The sequence below is a fragment of the Camelus bactrianus genome, chromosome 28 (genome assembly GCF_048773025.1).
Source record: "Camelus bactrianus isolate YW-2024 breed Bactrian camel chromosome 28, ASM4877302v1, whole genome shotgun sequence".
Lineage (NCBI taxonomy): Eukaryota > Metazoa > Chordata > Mammalia > Artiodactyla > Camelidae > Camelus > Camelus bactrianus.
The window spans coordinates 14,296,801-14,312,759 of record NC_133566.1 but is presented as its reverse complement, the minus strand read 5'-3'; the positions used below and the strand labels follow the sequence as shown (position 1 = coordinate 14,312,759).

At 43.7% G+C, this 15,959-nt stretch overlaps 1 protein-coding gene across 1 annotated transcript in view; it reads right to left on the bottom strand.

The window, feature by feature from the left end:
- Positions 1-1,086: 1,086 nt before the first annotated feature.
- AFF3 (ALF transcription elongation factor 3) overlaps positions 1,087-15,959 on the bottom strand; it is a 484,945-nt gene continuing 470,072 nt past the window's right edge. Inside the window, exon 26 of the transcript XR_012503019.1 lies at positions 1,087-13,968. The gene's annotated coding sequence lies outside the window, so the exon portion shown is untranslated. The remainder of the gene's footprint in view (positions 13,969-15,959) is intronic.

The window sequence follows — 15,959 nt, the reverse complement described above, 5'->3', positions numbered from 1 at the left end:
ACTGAAGCTTCTTTAATTTGTAGTCTGTTTTTCCAGTGGATCCTGCCAGTGGAAAAAGGACTTCTGAAGTTGTGGACTTGTCTGAACTCCAGCTTTGGTGTTGCTGCCAGAGTTCTTGGATGAGGAAACTATGTCTGAGCTGCCGGATCCAATCAAAGACTGAAATAAGCAATGGGCTTCTGATGACTCCCAGGTAACTGAGTCAGTATTCCTAGTGTCCAGTCCTTTCATGAATGAAAAGGGAAAAGGGTTTATGATAATTAGGCAACCCTAGGTTTGGGGTCGTTGCAGCCCTATTCTTAGGTTTCGGAAGGCTTATTTATCTTCCTAGGGTAGAGGTTCAGGGACTGAGGACTTAGTTCACAGAAAGAGGATTCAACGTTAGACAAGTCTGGCACAAGATCCCAGGAATCCTCAGCGTTGTGTTTTAATAGTTGGCCTTGGAAAATTCTGTATAGTTTGTCATTTTTAATGTAGCGAAGAGTGTTACCTTCTTGTGACATTGTCTGCCCTAAATAATGAACTTTTTGTTGTTGTTATTGGTGCAGAATTGTAATTTCTCTCTGAAGGGTTTGTGAATGAAAAATATTGCCAGCCATATCGGTAAACAAAGGATGCTGTGGCCATCAAGTCATCACCTGCTACTGCCATCACTGACAGAGAGCGGAGGGAACTCAGGATGCTGACAAGCAGGCAGCCCGGCCTCTGGTGTCACCCCTCATGGTGCCCTCTAGGGGAACTCAGGGTGGGAAAGAGCAGGACACTGGCCCTGGAGAGCTAGGTCCCCATCAAAGGAGTGATTTCAACGAGCCCAGACTTTTGCACCTTCCCATACATAGAAAAGCACTAAATTAGCTTGAGATATTTGATTTTCTTTAATAAACAGTAATCTTTTGATGTTCCAACCACCTGGTCTTTGTGGCAAACCTCCTATATATCCTGGCTCCTCTCCTGCCTCTTTGGAACTGTCTCCTAGAGTGATCTGAGAGGCTGTCTCCTGAGTCCAAGTTCTCAGAAAGTCCTCCAAATAAAACATAACTCTCAACTTTTACACTGTGCATTTTTCAGTCTACAGGTTCCTGTCTCTTCTGAACTAAGGTCTTTAATAATTACACAGAATCCATCTTAAAGCTTTGCTCATTTTTTTGAACATAGTGAAAGACCATCTACATATTATATTAGAACAGAAGGATATCTCAAATCTTTAAGGTCCTAATTAAGAATCTGAGAGACATAAGAGGAGAGCTTCATTAAATCCTCAAGGCAAAACAGTCCAGGTATATTTATTTCCCTTCTCATGGACCTGCCTGGATCTGATAGGATGCTAAAGAACATACGTCCATCACGGCGAAGTGGGTAGTTTCAAGTAGTACTGAAGATAAAATAGAATTTGGGTTAAGGATCACTGGGAAGAGAGGAATCACAATCTTATTTATGGTCCCACGGTCTTGCATGTATCAATATCCATGCCCATGAGGCTTTTGATCCAGCAGTCCTGGAGTTTTATAAGAGCTGATGCAAAGAATAATGAATCCCTGCTTTAGAAAGTCTTCTACACGGGGTCTCAATCCGTCCTTAGCTTCAGGCTTTACAGGGTATTGAGTGAGAGCAGGTAAGGATTTAGAAAAGTCAATTTCTATTTTGATGGGTTTGGTCTCCAGAATTCTTCAGTAGAACTGTTGTCCCAGAGAAAATTAGGGATGTCACATAATTGCTCAAATCGAGATTGGGTTAAAGTTTTAGGGACAGGTAAAGCGCCACTTAAATTGCACTATTAAAGGATTGTGCGTGGATGAGGCTGCAGGTGTTTCTGGCAATAGTTTGAAGAACATTTGAGTTGGTAGTTCCATTTACCTAAAAGACCCTTGCAGATTAAGTTTACGGGTATGGTGTCAAAGAGAAGAAATGCACGTTGACTTGAGAGGAGCCGAGAGTTACCATCACAGAGTGGGGAGTGGGAAGTGTTTGAGCGCTGTTTGAAATTCCTAAACAGTTTAATGATGCTGAGGAGATGGGTGGAAATTGTGGTCGAATTTACGTTGACAGAGTAGCATTATCCATGGGAAGAATCTGCTTTTATTTTTCTGTTATTAATGATAATTCTCCTTGTTGATTTAAAGGAATCATTGGAAATTGGGCACCACAATATCTCTCAGAGTCCTTTCATTACTCCTGTGTGGAATAACAAAGTGGGCAGCGTAGTTCTGTTTCATTTTAGTTCAGATGGGGTAGGGATTTTTCCAGTGCCCCTCCTCACTTCCTTTTTTTTTTTTTTTTCTTTTTAACAATACTGGCAAATGTCTTTGTCAAAGGGAAATTTTTTTTATTGTCTCTTGAGGGAGTGGAGGGTAGATTTAATTGTTCTAATTGTGACGTGCTTTGTTTGTTTACAAGTTTACTTTCCTTTTGGATGTCTAAAGCCTCTTCAAAATGTTCAGCCAAATGTTAAAATTCATGGAAGGGGGCAATTTGCAAATCAGTTTTTTAATGTACCATGTCTTCAATTTCTGCCTTCAAATCACCAACAAAGAAAGGTGGGAAGGGCATTAGAAATGGTATCAGGAGCTAAACCTGGATATTATCTAAATGTGTTGAATAGTTTGCTGATGAAAACTTTTTGGATTCATTCTTTCGCTACTTGCAAGGTCTAGTTTTTTCTTTTTTTGTTTTTTTGCAAGAAAGTCTTGTGCTACAGTTTCCAAAAGGTTCTCACATATTTCCTTTACCTTAAGATGTCCTGATTGAGTAAAATGTATCTTTATTGTTTTTTACTGAGGAAAACATAGATTCATGGGCACCTGTAAGAGACAGTACAGAAAGATCCCACATGTCCTTCACACAGTTTCCCCAAATGGCAACACCTTGCAAACTGAGGTACCATTTCACAAGGATAGTGACAATTCACCAGTTTGTTCAGATATCCCCAGTTTTATTTCCTACTCCTTTGAGAGGTTGTGCATACAATTTTGTGCTTCATGTAGGTTCATGTATTCACCACCAGAGTCAAGATGTAGAACAGTTCTATCTTCGCAGCAACCTCTCCAGTTGCCCCTTGAACACCACATCTACCTCCCTCCATCCCCTTCTCCCCAGCTCCTACCTCTGGCAGCCAATAATTTATTCCCTGTTTCTAAAATTGTATCCTTTCAAAATGTTATGGAAACGTTATACAAATGGAATCATGCAATCTTTTGAGGTTGGTTTTTTTTTTTTTCACTCAGTATAATTCTCTGGAGAGTCATTCAGTTGTAGCAGGTATTGATAATTTGTTCATTTTTATTGCTAATTAGTATTCCATTTTTACTCATTCACCCATCGAAGGACAGCTAGGCTGGGCTTCCAGTTTGGGCTATTACAAACAAAGCTGGTATGAGAATCCCTGTACAGGTTTTTGTATAAACTTAAGTTATCATTTATCTGGGATAAATGCTCGAATGCAAAATTGCTGAGTTGTATGGTAGTTCGTGTTTAGTTTTATAAGAAACTGCCTAACAGTTTCCCGAGTGGCTGCACCACTTTGTATCACCACCAACAATGCATGAGTGATGTAATTTCTCCACATCCTTGCCCACACTTGGTGTTGTCATTATTTAGGTGATTCTGTGTTGGGTACCATTTCAGCCATTCTGACAGGCGTGTTGTGGTGATGGTGATTTTATTTGATGGCTAATGATGAACTTCTTTTCATGTTCTTATTTGCTCTTCATTTCACTTCTGTGAAATGGGTTTGTGTTTTTTGCCCATTGTTTGATAGGATTTTTTTTTTAAACAGTTAGGCTTTGAGATCTTTATAGATTCTAGGTACTAATCCATTGTCAGGAATGTCATTTGCAAATAATTTATCCCATTTTGTAGCTTGGCTTTTTCATCCTCTTAACAGAACTCTTTGCAGAGTTTTAAATTTTGATGAGTCCCATTTATCAATTTTTCCTCCTTTGGATTATGTTTTTGGTGTCAAATATAAGAACTCTTTACAAAACCCTAGATCCCAGAGATTTTCTCCAATTCTTGCTCCAGGAAGATTTCTAGTTTTTCATTTAAGTCTGTAACCCATTTTGAGTTAATTTGTGAATAAAGAGTGAGCTTTAGGTTGAGGTTTATGCACTTTACTTTGCCTGTGGACATCCAGTTGCTCCAGTTCTGTTGGTTGAAAAGGCTGTCCCTCCTCTATTGAATTGCTTTCACATCTCTGTCAAAACTCGGTTGAACGTGTTTGCATGGGTGTGCTTCTCGGTTCTCACTTTTGTTCCATTGTTCTGTATGTCTCTCCCTTTGCTAGTGCCACACTGGGTTGACTCTTCTCGCTATGAAGTAAGCCTGAATGTTAGGCAGAGTGATCGTTTCCACTGTATTCTTCTCTGTCAGCATTTATTTAGCTATTTTATAGCCTGTGCCTTTTCCTGTAAATTTTAGGAAACTTGTTTATGTCTATAAAAATCCTTACTGGGTTTTTTTTTTTTTTTTGGAATTACATTAAACCTATATAGATCAATACAGGGGGAAATTGACATCTTTACTATATTAAGTCTTCCAGTCCATGAACATATTATACTGCTCCATGTGTTTAGATTGTCCAAGAAGCTTTTGCTGCAGTGGAATTCTCTCCTGTGATGCCACCCAGGCCGCTGGTGTCTCTAGTTAAGTCTTAGGCTCGGGGAAACAAAGAGGTTCCCCAGGCTGGGTGCTTCCTGTGATAGAATTTTTTTAGTGTGTAGCCCCACACATGGTGGTGTCTTATCTTTTGGTGGGGCGGGGAGTCTCAGGACCAGGGGGACGGAGGCCACCTCCAGGCTAGGCACTTACGGCAGGGCCCCCTTGCCATTGTTGCAGGGTTTATTTGGTGTTGGCGGAGGGGTTGCTGCTTCATCAGGGAGGAATGGGCCTACTTGGGTCACCATCTGTTGCTGGGCTCACATTCGGGAGAGCCCAGGTCTGAGTTCCTTTCGTCTGCTTGGTGGTTCGCTGGGAGATGCTCTGCTGCCATGTTGGTCCTCCAGTCCTGGGTCCCTGACAAGCTCTCCTTCCTCTTTCCACCTTGCAGACCTCTCCTTTGGTTGCCTCTTGCATTGTTTCCAGGGTTTATAGTTGTACATAGATGGAGAAGCAAGGAGAGATGAGTCTATGATATCTTGTCCAAACTGGAAGACTCTATTCTAACTTAACTTTAAGATAATTAGAGGGCTAAAATAAAGGAGCCACAATATACATATCACATTATAAGAAAATGCAACTTTCGGTCAAAAGACTGGAAAGACTTCATTAGTTCTATTAAAAATTATTGACTGAAGCATTATGCTGTACACCAGAAGCTGACACAATATTGTAAACTGACTATACTTCAACATAAATGTATATACAGAAAAAAGAATTAATGTGAAATAACTCGGTATGTTTTAGACTTCCATCAGCCAACGTTTTATCCACTTAGGCTGTTCTTGAATGCATGCAATAAAATCTTAAATGTATTACATCAGTGATAAAGAAGTGATTGAAGACTTTGTGTGATCATTCATACATCAGAAATGTTGGTTCTGGGCTCAAGAGAAGAACACTGGGCACGTGCAGATGAAGGAGGAGGCTGCTGTCGGCTGGACATCTGAAGGGCCTCGCTTTTATCCTTTTCTCTAGGGCAGCACCACCCACTGGAAATATGATGCAAGCTACGTATATAATTTAACATCTTCTAGAAGCCACATTTCAAAGGTAAAAAGCAGCAGGTGAAATTAGCTTTAATAATATTTTAACCCAACATATCAAACATATTATCATTTCAACATACAATCAATTAAAAAATTGCTAAAGAGATGGATTTTTTAAAAAATGCTAAATCTTCCAAATCTTGAGGGTATGTTTTACTGACACACATCTCAATCCAGACTAGCCCCATTTTAGGTGCTCAGTTCCACCGCCCCACCTTGACAAATTCTTCCCTTGAGACAATGAGCACAGAATAGCCTAGCATGCTTGAATTTTAAGGCGCAGATTATAAGTTAGAAAGTCAGAAAACAACTGGCAAATATCTCAAAAAAGTATTATTCCAGCAGAAAAGGAAAGATTTCATTCATCTTAGGCCGTCTGCTGATTTTCTACCTACTCTTTGCCTAATTAAAAAAAAACTGGCTTATTCATGGCGACTTTTCCATCCCAAATACAGGGCCTGAATTTATTTTCCTATTGCTTTGTATTACACTTCCCCCGGGAAGACAATCTCCGGCTTCAGGGAAGCCAGGGTTGATTAAGGGCCTGTTTTCTCAGATGCTCAGAAATGCATCGGTTCAGCCGCTCTGAGCGCCTCCTGGGCAGGCCCTCCTTCAGGAGCTGGTGGGCAGGGCACAAGAAGGGGAACTCTGATCACAGCCTTCAAAGAAATGTTGATCCCTTGATTGATGGAGCCAGCAGATGGCTAGCGCAGCTCAGAACGGAACAGGTAAAAGGAATGGTCTGAGAGCAAAGGGTGAATCCGGGGGCAGGGCATGCTCTCTGCAGGGGCAGGTCTGAGGGGCCTCGATGGCTGTGGCTGGCACCCAGGAGCCAGCCCTCTCACGCCCCGTGGCAGCCACAAGGTCAGTTAACTGCCAGGAACGCAGTTGGCAGGGCGGGACCCGGAGTAAGGCCAGTGCTTAAAAAACAAGGGCCATCTGGAAGAAGCCGTAGTCATCAGAGAAAGGGTAAAGCACTTTGCTTGAGATTAAAAAAAAAAATAGCCCAGCAACTGACGTATGTGCTAAGGGCCTCACTTTATTGATATATATATATGTATATATATATATATACATATATATATATGGTTTTTACGAGGGACCAGCATTTACTTTTATGGCTGAGTTAATGGACTTCTAGAAATAAAAACTGAATATAGAGAGCAACATTCACTACACCTGCAACATTAGAAAAATCTCTAACAGCCTTTCTCCTCCTCTGTCTCCTTCCTCCTCTCCCTCTGCTGCTTCCCGTCACTTCCCCCTCCCTCTGTCCATCCTCTCACACTCATTCACTCAGCACCTACTATGTGCTAGACACTGGGCTAGATGCTGCCGACAGAGAGACAAAGGGCAGAGTCCCACCCTGGCCTCGCGGGTTAGCACACACTGTGGGGCCATGAATGTCTGCACACAGGTAACCACCAGGTAGCACAGGAAGGGGCGGGGCAGAGCCCTGACAAGGGGCGGGGCTTCCAGAGTCCAAGGCAGAGGGAAGCAGGGAGCAAAGTAAAGGGAGGTCAGATGTGGGGGTGGGTGGCCTGTCTGGAGGATGCTAGTGTGAGTTTTGAAAGCTAATAAGGAACTGGCTGAGTGAAGCTGGAGAAGGATGGTCTAGGAAGAGGGAAGATGGTGTACAAAGGCACGGAAGACCAGAGAGGGGTTTAGTTCAAAGATCTCAAGTAGGCTCAGCAGGACTGGAGCCGTCTCTGGGGACAAGTGAGTGGGCTGAGATAAGACAGGCAAAGGTCAGATCATTGAGGGTCTTTATAGATCAAGGAGGTTGGGTTTTCTTCCAGAGCCGTGGTTTTTAATGTGAGGAAGATTTTGCCCCTTGAAGCCACTTGGCAATGTCTGGAGACAGTTGTCATTGTCATTGCCACAACTGTCATAGCTGCTACTGGCATCCTCTAGTGGGTAGAGGCCAAGAATACCACTAAAAATCCCACAGTTCACAAGACAGCTCCCAGGGCTGCCTCCTTACTTTGCAAATGAGAAGATGGCTGTTGACCTAACAAACACTGATGGGGTCCCTTTGACCACGAGTCTACCAACGCTTCATTATTTGTGTCTTAGTTTGCTGCATGTAAATTTCCCCCTTTGAATGTTTGGAACAAATACTCTCTGTTGGAAAGTCTTATGTTTTTGTGTGCTGGGTCCCTGAATTAACAAACCTAGAACAGCTCATCATGGTAGGAAAAAACCACTATTTTTCTAGATATTAAGAACGTGGCAGGTAGGAACGATCTACAAATTCATTCACTTATTCACTCAACAATGAAAGCCAGACTCTCTGCATGGTTTGCCGACCAACTGCACAGCTCACCACAGCTGTTCACATCGGTTTTGGAGGTCAGGCCAGCCCCCAGGACTCCCCAGAGTCTGGGAGGATCCTCCCATTCCTCATGCAAAATTGTTCAGAGCCCTTCCTGCACCTTCATTTATACACATTCCAGCTTTTAGATATCACCTCTTCTGCTTCCCAATTGGTTGATCTCAGACGCAGAATTTTCAATCCACAGCAACTACTGGGAGATTTTCAGACCAAACCTGTACCTTTTCAGAATGAGTCTCTCATAGAAAGGCAGATGTAAAATGTCAATCCAGTGGGAAAGACAGATGGGCAAAGATTCAGACCCTGCTCCCTGTCAGACAGTCAGGCTATTATAACCCCAGGGGAGGGGCTTCCTCGAAAGTGGGAAAGTTTTCTGGACCCCCTCAGACACTCAACTTCACATAGCCTCCCCCTAATCTTAATGAATTCATATGAATTAAAAGAAGTTAGATAGCATGCATGAGGTCCTGGGTTCAATCCCCAGTACCTCCTCTAAAAATAAATCAATAAATAAACCTAGTTACCTCTCCCCAACAATAACAACAAAAATAATTTTTAAAAAATTAGATAGATACACAGACTTTATTCAACTATGTATCTCTCTTCTTCTATGCATTCCTCCTGCTCCTCCCTCCATGCTGGACATCAGATTACTTGGCTGGAATTCTTAATGCCTCCTGCACCCTTGGTCTGAATAAATCAAAACCATCCAAAAACCTGTATTCGAGCCCTGCACATGATCTCTGGTGTGTGCATCGGCCGCTGTTGAACTTGGGGTCTGAAGCCATCATTTTTACACAAAAACAAAGCAGAATAAAACAAAACAACCCCATTCAAGATGATTTACAAATTGAAGGCACCGAATAATAACCCCTCGCACTTCTGGAGAGCTTTTTATCTGCAGAGCACTTCCCAGACAATAACTAATGAATTCTCAGACTCCCCTTAGGAATAGAGACACAGGCAACCCACATGCACCAGCAACTTAATTTACATGAAACCGAGAAAAAGACATTCCGAAACGGTGTTCCACTAAATCATAATTACAACCTCAAGCCCGAGATAAACGTGCTGAACTCTCCCAGGAAGGCGGTGACGCCCACCCGCTGGGGAGTCTCCTCGTGGGTTCCAGCACTGCCTGCGTGGGGCGGACGCATCGTCAGCCACCTCTGGGTGCAAGGTGCCCTCATAAAGGCGAATGACCTCAGGCAAATGCCTTGTTAGGGAGCACGTGCTGGGGCAGTGCTGCGATTTGACCAGGGGCCTTCCTCCTCTGCCGGATCTCCCCCTTTCTCTCCGCTTTGAGCGTCTCTGGTCCTGCCTGGCACCCCCATGTCTCTGGAGTCTCCTCCTGCTAATCAGGGGGAAACAGTGTGAGGAGGTGCCATGGATGTATCAGGAACCTCCTGTGAGGCCTCTCAGGGGAATACGGGCACCTTACAGAGAGGTGGACTTCCAGGAGCTTTCAGTCACTGGGGAGGTACAGCAGCCTTCCCAGGGCTCCGTGAACCACACTGCCTGGCGGAAGCCCGCCTCCACCTCCCCAAGGGGCTGGTCCTGTGTCCAGGCTCCCGTGTCCACCTGTGCCCCCAGCACCCCAGGTGCTTTCTGTGGTCTCACCTTACTTACCTTGCTTACTCACCTGCTTTGAGATGACACTAGCCACCACTGAGATGTCTCCAAGTCCTGTATCAGGAATGTTCTGGGTTCAACGACTCGTCCCTTAAGGGCACAGGGGCTGAATGTGGAACTGCCCTCCACGTTGGCAGGCTCTGGAAGAATCGTTCCAGTGGAGACAATGGAACCCCTTGACTTGCTCTCTACCCCTCAGCCTCTCCCTTCTGGTGGCTGAGGCCATCCATCTTCCACCTGCAGGCCATCCATCCCAGGCCCTGGACTCTGAGCTCTCCTGAGTCAGGAGCTTCATCTCAGTGTCCGGGCAAGTCATGGAAGCCCCCTCCTTGCTGGTCCAGCTCTTCCGTCCCAGCACTGATGCCTGATATCTGCTGTTTTTCCTGGGCTTGGTCCCTGGTTTATACGCAGGGTAGGAAGTGAGTTTTTTTTTTTTTTTTTTCCCAAATGCAGGTGCTGGAGATTGAACCCAGGGCCTTGTGCATACTAAGCACGTGCTCTACCACTGAGCTATACCCATCCCCCACCCCCCAGAAGTGTTGGGTTGACCAGCAGTGAATTGGAACTGGCTGATTTCTGAGTGTGGCTCTTTCAAGGCCAGAGTAGAAATGGTCTCAACATGGTCTGTGATGGAGAAGATATTTCCTCCTCCAGGCGGCATTTTTAAGGCCAAATTAGGGGTGGGTGCCAAACATCTACTCATTACTAGACTTACGGGTGTAGCAGAGGCAACAAAGGCCAAAACAGCCAGCAGGGAGGAGAGACCTGCCAGGGGTCCCACTGGATATACTGACCAGAGGCACGGAACAGCAGCAGGAATGAACAGCAAGATGGTTTCTCCAAGGGCCGGGCAGTGACTGAAGCAACAAGGCCAAGATAACCAGAGCTGGTTCACCAAGTAGGGCTGCAGCCTCAGCGAGCTCCCAGCAACGTGGAGTCCAGAAGTCCAGGGCAATCTCAGAAAGCAAGTTAGACGGACTAGGAAGGAATGCAGGCCACCAACATGCAGAACCACTGGGGAGGAGGTTTGAGTGGCATCAAGCCTGATTCCCATATGGAAATTCTCCTGCCACCGGGAAATATTAGGGCTTGATTTTATTAAAGGAGAGAGAGGATCAAGATGGCCAAAGAGACACAATCATTATCACCACCACCATTGTCATCACCACCACCATCACTATCACCACCATCATCCCCATCACCACCATCATCCCCACCATCACCATCATTATCACTGTCACCACCACCATCATTGTCATCAACATCACTCATAACTTCACTGAATCACTAGAAGAGGTGCTTTAAAAGGTCCAGGAACTTTGAGGCATCTCTGAAGGACAGAAGAAGCCTAGGACCACCATGAAGAGAAAACCATTCTGAGGTTGTGCAGAACTAAAAAGATAAGAGGGCTGCTCTAGGATGTGATGGGCTTGGAGGTCAAGAACATTGGGAGGCTCCTGGGAGGGTAATCACTTGGGTCACCAGAAAGGAGCTGCCACCTCTCTACCCCGAAGGTTGAGAAGCAGGCAGTAGAGATCTCAGTCCTTCAGTCTAGAACACGGGGTTCAGATGGTCATGATGGGGAGGCCAAGTGAGGCCCTGGCAACACCCAGGAGGGCTGGAATGCTCTCTACATCCAAGAGACTACATGCAGTAAGTAGAAACAGCCTTGGTGGAAAGGCTGAAAACTCAGATGTGAGGTTGAGTATGCAGCCAATGACCCCTAAACACTTGAAAAAGCCATGAAAGTGAGGTTCTGACCCCAACAAATGGAAAAGCTTACATCCAAAGAAGCAGAGTTAATAGAGCAAACAGAATAAGAATTTGGCACATATATAATTAGACTCCTCAGAGAGAAATAAAATGGTATTACACCCATAAAAAGAAATGTCTTAGAGATCTTGGAAATGAAAAATTTGATGATTGAAATAAAATTCTCAGTAAATGGGCAGAAGCACTGAAGCTGATAAGAGTGTAAGTTGAAAGGCTGAGCCAAGAAATTCTCTCCGAACTGCAAAAAAGGACAAGGAGACAGAAAGGACAAACACTGGTCAAAAGAATGGGAAGATAAACCCCAACGTTACCAACAGTCATCTAACAGATCTTCAGAAGGCAAGAACAGGGAGCATGGAGGGGAGAGAATGCTCAGGCAGTAACGGAAGACAGTGTCCCTGAGTGAGGACAGCTACGGACCCCAGAGACAGCTGAGCAGAATCAAGGACAAACGAGACAAAACTCTTATCAAGCATGTCACGCTGAAATTTCTGACATCAAGGAGAAAGAGAAAACCCTAAATGCTTCCAGGAGAAGCAGGGTGGTGGAGGAGGGACTATATTACTGCAGATAACACTGGATGCGGCAAGAAACTGGAGAAATAGCTTCAGACTTCTGAGGAAAACCCTTCTGAATCAGCATCCCACAAGTGAAACTATGGCACAAGTGTGAGGACACAAAGGGAGATATTTTCACACATGCAAGGCTTTAAAAATTTCACTTCTCAGATCTGATCTGAAAGAAGTAACACAAGGATGATACAGGGAGCAACAGAACAACTGGGGAGCCTTACTGTTTAGTCTAAGTAAGTTCTGACTTTAAACACTGAGCTATAATTCGCATACCGCAGAGTTCATCCTTTAAAGTGTACTAGTCAGTGGATTTCAGTGTTTTCACAATGTTGCGCCACCATCACGTGTATCTAGTTCCACGCCAAATACAAATCCTGTGCCCATCAGCAGCCATGCCCCCCGTCTTCATTTTAGTTTAAAAGTTAAAGGATGTTAAAATAGGACTCATTTCCTCTTGTTTTCAAGGAGTCCCCAAGACAAGCGATGCCAACGACTCCCACATCCCAAAGTGAGGTGAGACCCACTAAGCAGGGTTTACAAGGCAGACATCAGAGACCCATGTTCAGACCCTGGGCTGACTGCCCACCTTGGGCCCATGAAAGAAGGTGGAGAGGCCACAAGGAGGACCAGGAATTAAGGGGGGAGAGTTGCTACTGGGCTGTGAGTCCCACCCTGACTCCAAGGCATTTCTCCATCACCTCGAATTTAACAAGAGGAACCACATATAAAACTTAACCTGCGTGCCTGCAGTTTGGGGAGCAGAGTGATTTCTCACAGTTGCAGGTGTGGGGGTCAAAGCTCCCCTTGGCAGCTGAGACGGGACCATGTTTGGGAGGTAACTGCTATTGGTCACTCTCGGGTCAAAGATGCGACTGAGAATGGGCAGGGACTTGGCTGGCTCATGAACCTCTTCTTTACTTTTCATGCAGTTTTTTCAGCCATGCTACTAAGGCACACATTTGTTTTTAAACTGGGTTAGATGTCACCTGCTTGAAACATGTTCATAGGAAACATGTTCTAGGAAATTGGATACATAATTGACAATTAATTTAAAAACCACTTTTAGCCCAAACCAATGGTAAAAGAAGAACAAACTTGGTTTCCAATTTTAAAAATTACTACAAAGCCATAGTAATTAAGACAATGAGGTATGCCATAGGACAGAGGTAGAGATCACTGGAAAGGCACTGAGAGCCTAGAAATAAACCCTCATGTGCATCGTCAATTGATTTTGGACAAGGATGACAAGACAATTCAGTGGGGGTGAGAACAGCCTTTTTAACAAATGGCGCCGAGTCACCTGGACATCCACATGCAAAAGAACAAAGTCAGATCCCTTCCTCATGCTATACACATCTTAAAAGGGGTCCTTCATCTAAATTTTAGAGCTAAAACTTTAAAACTCTTTGAAGAAAATATAGGACTAAATCCTTAGATTTTACTGTGACTATTACTTATTTTTTTTACTTGGGTTAGGTAGGCAAAGTCTTCTTATATAAGACCTGAAAGCACAAGAGACAAATAGATAAATTGGACCCCATCAAAATGAAACACTTTTATACAAAAAAGGACACTATTAAGAACATGAAAAAATGACCATAGAATGGGAGAAAATATTTACAAATCTTATGTCTGATAAGGGACTAGTATCCAGAACACATAGGGTCCTTACAACTCAACAGGCAAAAGATGAATAACCTTTTAAAAATGGGTAAATGATTTAATAGACGTTTCTCCAAGGCAGATTTTAAAATGGCCAACAAGCACCTAAAAGAGTGCTCAATATCATTAATCATTAGGGAAATGCAAATCAAAACCACAGTCCAGTACCACTCACACTCAGTAGAAAGGCTGCAATAAAAAAAGGCAGACGGCAGACGATGACATGTGTTAATGAGCACGTGGAGGAACTGGAACTCTCACACGTTGCTGGTGGGAATGTATAAAAGGGCCGCTCCTGTGGAGAACAGATTGAAAGTTCCTTTAAAACTTAAACAGCCAGCAGTCCCACACCTAAGTATACATCCAAGAGAACTGCAAACATATCTTCACACACAAACTCTCTCCTTTTTACTTTAAAGTGAGACAACCTTTTCTGCCAAAAGCAATCTTAAGATTGGTTCCCCCCTCTTCAAAATGCTGTCACCCATTCTCCTAGCTCAGGTGGATTTAGATTTTTGCAGAGGAAAAGAGAATTTGTGACTAGTTCATGGCATTTAAACAAAACACTGTAACACAGGAGAAAGGACATTTTGCTCAGAAGCAGTTCTAGGAAGAGACAGGGGGTGTTTTTGAGACAGAGTGATGTTGATTTCAAGGTTTATTAAGACATTAAAAAAGTAATTTCACTGATGCAAAAGTATTTCCCTTCAAATATAGAAGTGCCTATTGTTACAAATCCTTAAGAATCATTCTGTTATGGTACAGTAAGCTGCTTCCTCATCCCAGAAACTGCACTACATGAGTTTCACGCGACTTACAGACACAGCAAAATCTCCAAGCAGTCAAACAAATGGCCAATGATTCCACCACCCTTGTACGTGTAAATTTAAACTCAGACAAAAATAGAAGACCCCCCTGGACAAATCCTCAATATTAGTTGCACTTCTCCTCTCTTCCCTAATAGCTTGCCCAGATTATTCACAAATGAATTATTCATGATTTGAATGGGGGAGTTTTGTTTGTTTGCCATATTTTTTTTTTTAATACAAGGAGGGAGACAGAGAAAGGGGATTTAATATTTGCAGCTTCATTAAGCAGGTCTGAGCAACCACCTTGGTGGAACTACGCTGAGCTCCAGGCCTGCAGACCTCTTAGAAGCAGCCTGGGAGATGAGGCCCTTCACAGGAGGAAGGGATCTGGGGTACTTAGTGAGGACCCACTGGAATTTCCTTGGAAAAAGTGTTCATGAATTTTGAGAAGAAGAGCTGGAGGAAGCGTTCCTTACTAAAGCCAGTGTTCTTCATTCATTCCTTAGGTTAAGATTTGTATCACGTTCTTAAAGACACAGAAAAGAGCACACGATTTCATTAGGAGTAGGGCTTGTCGTGTCAACGCTGAATAGACCATTACGACTACTTGGATTAAATCGTGACCATCAACACAGATCCTGGACTTTCTAACCATATCCAAATGCTCTAACAAGAAGCCCCAAATGAATATCACGTAACAAAAGTGACAGGAAGCTATTTTAATAGCAAATAACTAGACAAAAATGAAAATGATAAGGGACCTTAATAAATACAGCACTTTATAATTGATGCTACAATATGTACATTTTGCAGCATAAATTACTGTACAAAATGGTCCACTTTCAAATCCCCTTTGATCCTGGAAACAATCCTAAGACCAATTCTTGTAAGAGGAGAAGATGAAGGCCATTTAATTTGGTTTTGTGGCTGCTTAAACTGTCTCAGGGGGGATAAGCAGGTTTCTAAGTTGCTGGCAGCTTTCCTAAGACCAGGAATTTGAAATGGTGTTTGATCTGACACACTAGGCCATTGATATCGGAATACTGAATTCGAGTTGCCAGCTCCACGAATAAACATCCAAGATGATGTGGTGAAAGGAAAATGGTGGAATTAAAATTCCTGCTCTGACCGAGGCTAACTACGTGGGAGGGTCGTGAAACTCCACCGCACGCAACCTTCACAGTGAGCAGTTCTCATGCTGTTGTGGGCGAGTCTGTTCCTTAACATCCTGGCTGAGGAAAGGTGAAATCAGACGGTCTAGCTAGTGTATCTCCACCTCCTCAGGTTGCCATCCTAGAATTTTCTACCAAAATACTCAGAGTTCCCCCTGGATGAAGTGTTGTGCTCCTGTGGAAAGGGTGCTGGTACTGATTTGGGCTGAAATCAGACTGAATCTCTTAGGACCTTCAGCTGTGGCTCTTTTGCTCTAGAGAAAGGCCAGGAAAGGGGTTTCCAGCAAGGACGAAAAGAAGATGCC